Source organism: Gallus gallus, chromosome 21 (genome assembly GCF_016699485.2).
Source record: "Gallus gallus isolate bGalGal1 chromosome 21, bGalGal1.mat.broiler.GRCg7b, whole genome shotgun sequence".
Taxonomy (NCBI): domain Eukaryota; kingdom Metazoa; phylum Chordata; class Aves; order Galliformes; family Phasianidae; genus Gallus; species Gallus gallus.
In genome coordinates this window covers 1,928,057-1,941,337 of record NC_052552.1, presented here as the reverse complement: position 1 = coordinate 1,941,337, position 13,281 = coordinate 1,928,057, and the positions used below count along the sequence as shown (strand labels likewise).

Genomic DNA, 13,281 nt, shown 5'->3' with positions numbered 1-13,281 from the left:
ACCAGTGGTAACATAAGCAGCAACACTGATTCAGACATGTAAGAAGCTGCAAGGAAGTCAGTTGTTCTACAGTTCATAGGGTACCATGGTAACTTAAGCAGATACATGGCTTCCTTCACACAAGTGCCAACCCCAGTAGACTGTCAAACGTCTCGTGCCATAACTCTCTGTTGCCTTGTTACAGAAGAGAGGCTCTATTCCCAACTCTCACATCAAATTGAAGACAGTGCTCTGCTTCAGCACTCTGCTTCAATTTCCTTCCAATTCCCACTTTACAGAAGGTGATAGAAGGGGAGAACAGCCCAAATTCCTTCAAAAAGAATAAGAACTATGATTAGAACACAACCTTCAGTCGTTTCATGACTGCTTTTAGCCAGACATATGTATATTACACACAACATACCCTGTTTACTGCACACCTAAGGTCCTAAAACACTTTATTCATGAACCCCATGTTAAAAGACAGTCATTCACTTAGGTTTTAAGGACAGCTTCCTTTTAATGAATAACCTCAAGATGGTTTACCATCCCTACAAAGCCTTTACACCCACATACAAGATAAGTGTCCATTACTGCTGACAGCACTAAGTCCAACGAGCATAGCTGTAACTGTTAAGGCTTCTATGGAACTTGACTACCAGTCACTTGCCAGAACTCATGCGTCAATATTTGCTGCACAAAAATCAGTAGCTAAATGCATACAACTCTCAATGTCCTGCCAGCCTGTAATACCTTATATATAGAAAAATACATCACAAAATTAAATACGCTTTTACACTTGGTGTTTCAAGTCAGCCCTTATGCATTCCAAGCAACTCCGAACTGCATTTCTGACACAGCATCAATAGGAATTGTTTAAACCAGATTTCCACATTCCCTTTGTAGTCTTTGTTGCTTGAACATCAACAGGAAGTTCTGATTCCTGCCAACTTGACTGAACTCACTAACACTCAGGAAATGAAAATCCTAATGAAGCCAAGAGCTTCAAAATATAGGAGTGTTCTGAAAGATTTATGGGTCTGTAAAATTTATGGTTTAACCAACCAGCCGACTTGGCTATTTCCTTATTTCTTTTACATCAAGTCTTGTGCAATTAAACTTTTGCCAAAAATATGAACCTGTGGGGAAAAAAAAAACCCTTTCAGTCACATCTGAATTTCTCAGCTGCACTGTAAATCAGCAGAACTTACTGGTATTGTAACCAGCATACAAAAACAACAACAAAAAAAAAACCAACCAACGTCACCACAACACACCACACACTCTCACCAAGAACAAGAACAGCTAAGGCAAAGAAATTATACAGGAAAGGCACTTGAAGTAGCAGAAGCTTCAATGTACGATATGTAGGCTCATCAGAAACAAGCACAATTTAATATCATATAATAATACCTTTTTGTTCCTTGGCAAGCTAAAATGGCATTGAAGTGCATTTTAGAAGAAGGTTTCCAGGAGAAACGTAAAGTTTAATAAGGATAATACTTCTATTTCTGGTGTTTTGAAGCAGGTTATTTCATTTCTAAGTCAAGCCAGCCTTGCACAAAGTCACTAATCAAGCTCCACATGCCTTTTCTCAAATTACCACCACAGCTGCGATGAAATTGGTAGCAGTCAAGCTCCAGCTTACCTCACCTCCCTCTGAATGTGTTACTGTGTTCCTGAAGGCCGGCTTCTCAAGAATAACAGATTCACTTTGCTGAACTCACTCAAGACCTTTCCACAGGCTGATGTGCTTAAGTGTCTCTGCTCTAAGCCTAATTCCCCCTAATCTTGTTGATAAGTATACCTTGTAGATAATTCTCTTCTTGCCAGGGACAATAACACACCTACTTGCAAGGCAGTTTACTATTCTTCACTACTCCAAATGACCCAAGTCTCTAATCTCTTCTTACAAGTTACTGGTAGAAGAATAAAACATTGTTTCCCTGTTTCCCAGCTAAGTAAAACAAGCACTGACAACAGCTAACTTGTTACTCTTCATATATGATAGTTCTGCAATTAAACTATGTTAAAAGAATTTATCATGTCACTCACCTTGACTTCCATTTTCATTTTCTTTTGTGCCACAGAAGACAGAAAGGATTTACGTCTAGGCAGACATTTATATATTGAACAACTACACAGAATCTTTGAAATCTGAATAGAAAGTTTATGAAATCTATAAAACTTTCCAATACTTCCCGCAAATGCAAACGTACTTAGGATCCCAGTATAACAACCCTAATTTAAAGATAAAGCTCACAACCTGATAAACAGTGACAGGCCAACAATTAAAGGGCTAAGAACTCAAAATCCATCCATTTCAATGCTAGACACTGAATATCCTTTCCCAAATTCAAACTGTTTATACAGTGAGGCCCAATTATTTGAACTATCACTAATAACATCATTTCCATATGTAGGCTAATGCTTACCCATACTGAGCTACAACAGACCTCATTCAAACATATCCTTGAGCTATTTAAGTACGATTCTCTAATCTGACAAAAGCAATGAGGCAAAATTTACTAAAGAATTCATTTTTATTTCATTTTTCCATACAATTCCATAGAAAAGATAAAGCCTGCTTCTCTACTGAATAGCCTGTTCTGTGAGTAACCTCCACAGCTTAAAGGAGAACACAGACTTTTCAAGTCACAGCAAATGAAGTCAAGTATTTATAGAACGGTCTGTCCCTTGATGGTGAAGTTTTGTTTGCTACTATCCATAAGTAAAGTAATCCCATCAAGCCACTGTGATGCTAAGTCTGGCAAACACAGAGGGTTTACATTTTTATTGTTAAAATAACTCCTGAATGCAGCCATTTCATAATCAGGTTAGCTAAAATCACCTTTCTCCTAAATGAACAGAATATTCTGTATTTGTTCCCTCAGTACCTCTCATGTTAATACACATCACTCCAGTAAGGAACAGTCAGAAAAAAATAGGCATAATTTGCAAAAAAAAAAAAAAAAGAGTCCAAAATTACAGCTGTAAGAATGGCTCCACATTATGCCTACCCAACAGTCTCATAGCAGGTCATCTGATTAAAAGAAGCTGTGCTAATCTATCAGATACTATAAATCCTATTAGTAACGTACAGCAGCTTGTACATTTTCACAATGACAAAGGAATTATACACAATCCACTGTTAGTTCCAGTGTCTGCTATCATACTGACTTTGAAAAGCTGCTTTTCCTTGTTTTTTAAACAGAAGTGCACATGATTCCTATTTGACTCTCACTCAATAAGTAAGATTGATAATTGCCTGTAGGACAAACTTGTCGTGTTCTCTTCCCCTCCAAAAAAAAGATTAAAAAAAGAAAGGATTTAAAGGTGCCTTCAGATTGTGAAGCACATATCTACAGGCACAGAGAACTTGAGGCCACCGACCACAGAAAGGTATACAAGGGCACAATGTGAGAAACGGACAGATTCACACAGGATTCTGTGATAGAACCTTTATCTGAAGTGAAAAAAACATACTAAGACGCACGAGGAATAGCTCAAAGACTTACTTGCTTAATACACAGTGCTGGTGAAAACAGAAGCTTACACAAAAAATAGGACAGAAAATACTGGCAATATCACAGTGACACTGTCTAAAGCAATGATTTCTCTACATCTGGAACACTGAGTTCAGTTCCAGTATCTGCACCTCCAAAAAAAAGGAACACAGATGATATCTAGGGTTGACCAAGGTAAGTAGAGAACACCTCAGAAGATGCCTTTAGAGAAAGAGCCTGGGGGATAGTTTGCTTTCTGAAAAAATAGCTAATATATAGTAAACAGAAATAACAAACCTAACTGATTAAATGCTTCTCACACAAATTATCACATACTAAGGGGCTTCACAAGAGGCAGAACATTTTAAGTTACAGCCTGGAAAGTAATAAAGGTCTCACTTATCCAAAACAATATTAGTAACCATTATGATTATACAGAATATCTGCTTAAATAATACCAAAACACTGAAAGAACAGCACAACGAGCCCCTCTGCTCACAAGAAACGTGGCCTTGTGTCACAACATGGCTGGTAAGTAACTTTTCATTCATGAGAGAATAACTCTTCTAGTCTTTTTTTTCCTCCTACTTCCCTGCCCCACTGAGATGAAACAGTTTCATCTACGGTCTCCCTCCGCTTTGCAAGTTCCATTTCTGAAGGAAGGCAGGCACTAACATCTATTATTTAGCAAGTTTCCTGACCAGTTTTAAATCCTTCCTGTTGACATACAAATCCAAATACTAAAGTAGAAAATAGGTATTTTAGACTTGCATAGACTAAAACAACTAAAACTGGTTAGCCACTTTTTAAAGTTAGCATAAGTTTCTCAAAAACTAGAAAAAAAGGAACTACCTCATTCTTCTACTTACATTTTCTCTCACTACAGTAGAAAGCCAACTTCTGCTGTCAAACATGTAAATTCTGGAAAGAAAAACATCAAAATCAATGTAATTATTAAGAAACAACAAATTTTGTAACAAATTCTGCAGAATTTCAACTACCAAAGCATAGACTTCTTTTGCTAACGTAATGGGAACAACTGGTTGGTCTTCATGAAGGAGAGGGGCACTGCTTCAGCAGTAATGCTGACATAACCTACAGACTTGCTCATTTCAAGAAGTTTAACACTTGTTAAGAAAACTCTTGGAGCCCTCAGATCAGTTGTTCTTCTCTAGCAATACAAAAGTCCATACTGCTGTACTGCAGAACTCATGGCTAGAACGGAATGGTCTCACTCACACAAGACTGGAATTTTCTGTGCTATAAAGCACCCCTCAAAACATCTCCATTCTTTAAGCACTGAAATTATTTTTGCTCAATAGTGTTTCTGATGTACGTTTGTTTTCTAAATACAGTTCAATATCAAGATATCTACTTCATCAAAAGAAGTTATGTAAACCTCCTACTAACAAGCTCAAGTGAGAGCACACCGCTTTTCCTTTAGAAGGGTTACAACTTCTAATCACTACAGATACAAAAGACGTAAAAAGATTAAAAATGACACATGAAACAACTCACACACTTCCATTCTGGAAAATGGTAATGATCTAACACACAAATGGACTTCACAGCAAGTTGAAAAGACTTCAAGGAGTTTTACAACTTTCTGTTTCTTTAACAGCACATAGTAATGATTATAATTCACTCCGTGGTTTGAAATGCTCCTATTCTAACATTCTGAACACCTGTGATCTGTCCCTACCACACAGCACGACATGGGCTATGAGTGATGCCAATGGACACCTGAGTATACACATTCAAAACCACTGCATCAAAACAGTGACAGATTACTCTAAGCACAAAGCAGGAATGTAATGAAGCCAAGTCATCTTAAATCACAAAGCCAGCCTGCAGCTTCATATATTTTGAATTGTGGAGTTTAGATGAAATCCAAGTTTATGACTTAACAATTCATTACTAGCTGGAAAATTTACAAACTACTTCAGTGTCTGGTATGGAGGTTAAGCTACTTAGGATATGGGTCATCCTCATCCAAGCCCATTTATAGATGAACCGTTTAGTGCTGTGATTATGAAACCACAGTGTAAGCAGTTTTGCTCATTAATGCCAGAACACACTTTCAAACATAAAACAATAACTCACACTTAAAAGCCAAATTTCTCCTCCCTCTCCACACCCCTGAGGAAGCAAACACATCTGATATCACCATTAGGGGGGGGAGAGAAACAGCAATATTCAACTTCCAGAGGTTGTGACAGAAAAATGTACCCGCACTGCAGACATCACGAAATGTAGTGAAATTCTGGCAGAATTACCTGAAAAGTCAACAAGTAAAATTACACTGGAATGCTAACAGCACACAGAACACACGAGTGCAAAGGCTAGAGCACACACCATTACTGTCCTGTGCTGCACCCTCATTAATGCAGGAGAGGTGTTGCAGAATTCTTACACTTTCTGCAGAAAAGAAAAACAAAAACAAGCTGCTTTAACCAGCCTGCAAGAAGAGTCATGAAGCATAACAGCAAACTTTTCCAGAAACTTCAGTTCATTTCTAAAAGCAGGTTCCATTTTCACTTAGGTGTGCTGGAAGCATCCTATGATGCCTGCAGAATGCAAGCCTGGCACTGAGATATCTTCGCTTCTGCATTAAATGAGCTCCATCTATAAGAACAAAAGTAGACAAACCACTTAAGAAAGATTTGAATTGCCACAACTTTCCACTTTTAGATAAAACATAGTCTGGTAAAAGCAACATGAAAATTACAGGCCACTTCATTCCTTCACCACAGTACTGACTCAGCAAAAACTCCTCAGTGTAACAAACTTGATACACACTCTGCCTTAATCAGCCCTTATAACCCTTCTTAGCTGAGAGTTTGAGGTTCTCACCATCAAGAAGTGGGATTTCTAAAACAGGAGAGAACAGGAAGGACCACAGAATACTTTAAGCGTGGCTCAAGTGGTTAAACCATGACACCAATAGCACCTGGAAGTCAGCCAGCCCTACCAATGGTTGGTACAACCAACATCCCCATGCCCACAGCATTCAGCACCAAGTAATAAGGCACAGCAGCCCAGACTAAAAATACAAAATTGCAGCAACCCTCAGAAGGCAGAAGCACCACTGCTTCCAGGTAAAGCTTCCCAACTACAGGTATGTGCTCTTTCTGCTGTTGATCTATTATGCTTTTGAATTGAATGTATTAAGCAGCCATATTGAGGCAAAAACTTAACCTGAAACTTGATCTCAGCTCCAACACCCACCAGACTACAAGTCTCCATGCCCAAAAAACTTCTGCAGACGAAACTACGGTTGTTTTTCCTGAAGGTTGGTGAAAGCGAGAGAGAGAAGATGGAAGGATGAAAGAAAACACCCCAGACCTCAATACAGTTACACATTTAAGAACCATTATCAAGTATTTGCTATTTTGTCTGGTACAAAATTGAGGTGAAAATTAACCTCCTTGGCATTAGGAGCAGCACCTTCCAGTTTGAGCTTTCTGGAAAGCAACAGCCAACCACACCAAAAGCAACCTACAACATGAGCAGTCACACGCAGATGATGAGGAGGACATTGGAGCATTGCTCATCAGAGGAGATGCTGACAGTTGCCCAGCCTCGAGGCAGCTGAGGAGTTTGATCAATGTGTATGCAGCCTTCTGTATAGACATGCATTTTGAGCGTAGTTGTGGTTTTATCAGTATAGCTTAAAACGGATCTCAGTCAACACTACTGAAACCTAGCATCTACAACCATTATATCACTTCAGGCTTGCATAACACATCCTCCTTGTACATAAGAGGTTGTTTTGAAAATTTAGACAAATGATTTCACTAGAGAGGAAAAAAAACAACACAAAACCACTAGGAAAACATCAGTATTACTACTAAGGTTAAAAAAAAAAAAGGAAGTTTCTTTACCAATGTAGCCTGTTTTCCTTAACATCATACACTCATCTGAAAGGGACAGATCCTACTGTCAGCAAGGATGGTTGTACACAGGCAGACATTTACTACTTCAAGGTGCAGATACTTTGTTCCAGCTACCGAACCAACACAGCACAACACTAGACATCAAGCTACATGGCAGCTATAAAATCAGTTGAACCAGGAATGGCAAGTTAGTTACCTTATAAAATTCCTTCTAAAAACATTATTTCTTACAGCCTGCATACTGTTCTGTGGTAATAATCAGCTATCTTAAAGCCCAAGGGATTACACAGCCTTCCCAAACCACTGCCAGTGACACAGAGTTCCAGCTATACCACTGGGAAACAGTAATTAGAAGTCTGAAATTTAAAGCTGCGTTTCAGAGCTATTCTGTACATACAAAGAATTACCCTCACAGTTTGATTGATCAGCCCCCACTTTCCATCTAAACAGTTTTATCAGATAGCTAGAAACTCAAAGGAGCAGTTACACATTACAGAATACCCTTCAAGATATCATTGTTTTAGTTCAGAACTCTGAGTACAAACCCATATTTCAGAAGTTTAGAGGTTTACTTCATGTGCAAAATCCTCAGTGTGCCAGAGGCTATTATCATGCAGCAAGGCCACACAGAACATCTACTGAGCAATCATCCATCTCCAGCTGGACCTGCTTTGCATAAACCACCAGCTTTTGCTTGCATACCCAGATTTTCTAATACCTGAGGACTCATCGTTCCCTTTATTTGAAAATAAACCTTTAGGATAGTTTGCCATTCCCTCAAAATATAATACTGATCAGCAGAGAACAGCAATGAAGTTCATGGCAGGGACACACACCTGTAACACACAGCTCTGCAGCTCATGGCTGACTCCTCCTGCCCCCAGCAGTGAATAAAAGCTGCCTTCATGGAAGACAGCATAGCATCCCCGCTGCCAAAATGTGCACATTTCCTGATGCTAATCCCATGACCTACATTTAAAAAAAATCATACTGATGTAGTATTTAAGCATAAAAGTCTGGGCTGTAACAGGTCACTTGATTAATCCTTCCTAAATTCATCTGTAAGCTATGTGTATTATTAAAAATCTTAACTCTAGGAATAGCAGAGAATTTAATAAAAACAAGGGGACTACTACAAGCACACACTTCTCGAGAAAGGGGTCTTATGAGATCTCCGAAGTAGTTAAAATATTAGTAACTATTTTAACTTCAGGAATTCAAGTCAAAAAACTTCCTAATCGCACCTTCTCTGTCTCATTCAGAAAGAAATTCACATTTAAAACACTTCAAATGTGAATTTCTTGTTAAATGGCTGGCATAGAAAGTTAACTTACTTTAAGAACAAAAATTACTGTTTTCAACAACATTTTAGTTAATTATGTCAAAAGCCACTATGTTAGTTTCTATTGTTTTGTTCAAAATTATCTGTATGCAATTCTTCTTTCCAAAGAGCAACACATTTATCGGTGAAGTGCATCAATTTCATCAAACTGGCCAGGCATCCCATTTCAGAGACAGCTGAGTTCTAACCTGCCTATTTTATAATTACAAATAACTACTGCAACTGCCACATCTTGCCTCAACAAAAGTATGGTAGTTCACTTACAGGTTGGAACTGCACACTGATCCTGAGGAACAGATTCCTAGAGCATCACTGGAAAGAAGTTATGTTACACCATGAAAGAAGAAAAGTATTTTAGTGGACCTTAAAACAAACAAGAAGTATTTTATGCATATAGCAGATAAAGATGACTCAGAGATTAAACTATGGCATGATTTCCTTATTATTTTTTTTAACCAAAATAGATTGAGCAATACATCGTTCCCTAGCCCCGCAATCAACATAATCCATCTTTAGTCAATGCACAAGCAGTTCCATTAATTTTCTTTCCAATAATTTATACCTCCTAGTGCTCATTGATTTCTCCCAGCAATTGCTGTGTTTTGATATGTACTGCTGATACAAAACAGTTCAGATAAAGTGCAGGAAGAACAAAAACAAGGTTGATGGACTGAAAAGTAGAGTAACACAGAAGACCTCAAAGCCAGCAGACTGAGAAGGGGTATCTGAGACGAGACAATGCAACAATGCTTAACGTGATATGGAATGTAAACTTCAAGTACAACCCAGCAACAGTACCACAAGAGAGAGCACAAAGGTACAACAGGACAAGAAATACTTGCTTTCATGCTTGGACATTCCTTGTTCTACAGTACCGCATTAACCCTCTTAAAACTTCTGGCATTATTCTTTGTGTAGCAGCTGTATTCCTCCTGAAACAAATCTAGTGAACAAAGTAAAGGAAAATACTCTAATGAAATAAAAAAACACCACATTTATGTGGAGCCACCCAACACTACTATTGTGCAGAACTACATGGGTTTTTGGGTGGGGGGGCGATGGGGAAGGCATTTTTGAGTTTGTTTTTACAACAGTAAACACATTAACTAACAGGCAATGTATCAATCATTGTGGTCCTTTAAAAACAGAAAAGGAGAGCTCTGAAGATAGGCCTTATACAGAATATTAAGAACTGCCATGCGAACAACAAAGCTGTAGTTGTTTCCAGCTCCAGCTTCCCTCTCAACTCATTTCTAAGTTCCGTCATCTTCCCTAAGAGCTGAGCTGCTCATTAACTAGGAGCTGATCTATCACAGTTTTACAGCACAGTGCCTGGCAGTAAACCATTTGCCATCCTGGTTTGCTTCACATGCAAGATTAAGAACTGGCAGGGCAGCAGAACAGCAGATGTCTATGCTACCTTTTGTGACAGAGGGCAGCAATACCTGCCTTCCCCAGAGCGATCCCTTCTGAGTTTAACTCACAACTGCAAGGATATAAAGGAACAGAAACAAAAGATACTACAGGATAAATTAGACTGAGAAATCAGAACAAACTGAAGCATGTCTGGAATTCCCCAGGGTAAACATCCAGGTAAACACACCGACACTGCTAGCTTAGTGACGCAGCTTAATGCTTTATGTACAATTCCCAGAGCAGCAAATAAACAATGCTGCAAAGCCTAATTTATTATGAATTCTACCATCTGAGTCACAGGAAGGACAGAAGTCAGACTAAAAGCAGGTATGAGGATTACTGGGCTTCTTGTCACATCTAAAGACTTTAACAAGATTTCTAAAATGTTCTGAAGAACTCTATCATACTTAAAATACATTTTTTCTTTACTCTAGGCAATCATGGTAGAAGTCAAAGATTATTATAGTTTGAAGATTTTTCTTTGAATAACACAGACTATGGTTTCAATGTGTACAATTAAAAATTAATTTATTTGGTGTATAACTGAAAATTATGTATTTCTGCATCATTTATCCACAAAAATCTGACCATCCATTATAGTAGGTTTGGATAAGCAAGAAACACAATTCTAAGTCCAAGTTTTCAGACACAGCAGACCAATGCACCACTAACCAGATAGCATCTTTGTCAACCTGTAGTGAAAGTCCAGGATTACACAACCTGGGGCACAATGAAATTACTTCAAGCACCAAGCGAATCGTTCTTGATCTCCATACAGACAACAGCCTCGCTACACAGACAGCAACATATCTGTCTGAATCTTCAGTGTTCTACCAACTCACAAAGAGCATGCGACAGGAATACCAAACATATGTTCCAACAAAGAGAGTTCTTTAATTAGTACACTATAATCTTATTTTGAGTACCAGAGGTTGCAGCAGACTATCACGTCTACTTTGTTTCTCTAGACAAACAGAAAAAATTACCACCACCACCACTCTCCAAACTGGAGAAATCCATCAGGATCAGAATCAGATTTCTCCTCAGCATCCTGAAGCACACACATACAGGACTGCTTCATTGAGTAGTACTGTTTTATTTACTGAAAACAAAACGTGTGCTAAGTTTTGTATTATGCAGCTGTAAGTCATGATATTTTACGAGCTACATAAAAGTTAACATAACTTACATTTTGAGAGTCGAGTATTGCTGTGTTCGGTATCTAACACATACCTTGAATCATTTGGTGTTAATTAAGACGCATCAGCTCAACAATTAAAAGGAGCAGAACTAATTACATATATGGCAGGAACAGACTCACTACACTGATTTTCACTATAAAGATCCCACTAGAAATTAATACTACTGTACACAGATAAGACGAAGCTTGAAGACTTCTTGTTAGTGCTGTTCAGAGTGAACATTTCTACTTGCCTTCGTGAATTTTGCTATTAAAGGTAACCAAGCACTAAAAAAAAAAACAACAAAAAAAAAAGCACATTCAAATCATCATCTGTCTATTTTCAACTGTGGGGCTCTGACTTACATCCCACCTCTGTTTCTCTACAACACTTAAATACCTAAAATAGCCCCAATAGCTCAATTGAACACAAAGCGTTCTGATTTTAAAACAGAATGTACTGGGGCAGTTCAACTCCTCTGCTTTCAGAAGCTGCATTCCCTACCAGTTACAAAAGGACACCAATATTCAGGCAGTAGGTTGCAAGGCGTGACATCTGGACAGACACAAGCATACTACATAATCCTCCAAAACATTTATAGGCTTAACAGCCTGCACAGCAAAGGAAGCCCAGTAACCATACCCTACATTACCACAGATGTTCCAATAAGAATGAGAAAGTCATTACGGTACTTTGCACACCACTAACACTAGGTGCTTCTATTTCAGTTTCTACTCACATAAAGAATTACAAGTTCTTCTGTCAGAAGAGCGTTGGAAATTGGTTTCAGCATTTCACAAAAATAAAACAGCTTTCAGCTTATGCTTTGCACTTTGCCTAAGGATGAACAAAGCCCTCACTGATACACGAATTGGTAAAATATTATAGCCAAAATCAGTCTGAAAGACTGCACGCAGGACTCTCCAAACCTCAGTGTTTTTATGTTTTTACCTGTTTTTCTAGAAGGAAAACTTTAAAAAGCTGTAAATAGTGTCAAAAACCCTGACATAGCTTTTAATACTGTACTGCATTACATCAAGCTACAAAAAATGATCTAATTCCTCCAATTATGGATAATTAATATTTTCTTTTTGGGGGAGCATGTGAGAAAACATGGTCAACATAATTGGCGAGAAGTTTTAAGTGAACCTTCCTGTTTCTCTGACCAGTGTAGGAACATGCAGAAAAGCCAAAGTATTTCGCTATCTAAAATTCAATTAATCTTTACAACATATAAAGGGTATTTTTCTACAAACCTTTAGAAACTGCAATGATTTGACAGCCTGAAATTCTAATTAATCAAATATAAATATACTTGTGATGAAGCAGTTTCAAGGAAACTACTTAGAGCAATGAGTAGCATTTCTCATTAAAACGGCAATTAGATTTTTAATCATTCTTTCCCTTCACTTTAGAACTAAAAATTATACATACTAACAATGAAAATAATTTGAAGATGTAGTCATTCTTTACCATCATCAGTCACAGAGGTACCTCATACCTCACATCCTTGAAGCTCCCCAAGATCACCTTCTTTAGGTCTTCAGGCTCATTTCCATTTATACCTTAGGATTCCAAAACTGCTAAGGCACAGACAGACCACATTCTGCCCTTCAATCCCACCAAATCAACAGATACTCCAATTCTTTTCTTCCTAAATCTGAGACAACAGACAAAAACATCGTTTTCAACAGTCCCCAAGCTAAAGACACTCAGAAAGAAAAGAATTTCAAAGCAAATTTACCTGGAATATTCAAGTCAGTAAGAAATCTCTGAGCTCTCGATATTAACCTATATAGATTCAGCCTGCCCACAAGCAAAACAAGGCTCAAACTTACGAGCACATTTCCAATGCCAGCTGACCCACAGAAGCCATCTATACACACGCTGTAAGACTACACTGACTTTGAGATACAGGGATTACTTCTGACCACCATCACAAAGGGCTGTACTTATTGGCA

The 13,281-nt window shown here is 38.2% G+C and overlaps 1 protein-coding gene across 26 annotated transcripts in view; it reads right to left on the bottom strand.

Moving 5' to 3' along the window:
- Window positions 1-13,281, bottom strand: part of GNB1 (G protein subunit beta 1) — a 33,830-nt gene that overhangs the window by 14,745 nt on the left and 5,804 nt on the right. For 7 of the 26 annotated variants that reach the window (XM_040651135.2, XM_015296856.4, XM_046903121.1 and 4 more), the window contains exon 2: window positions 4,355-4,406. The exons of 8 other annotated variants lie outside the window; for them this stretch is intronic. The gene's annotated coding sequence lies outside the window, so the exon portion shown is untranslated. Of the gene's footprint in view, window positions 1-4,354; window positions 4,407-5,588; window positions 5,762-5,840; window positions 10,230-12,821; window positions 12,981-13,281 lie in introns of those variants that run through there. 11 more of the 26 variants (XM_046903122.1, XM_040651132.2, XM_046903127.1 and 8 more) reach the window with 7 other exon arrangements.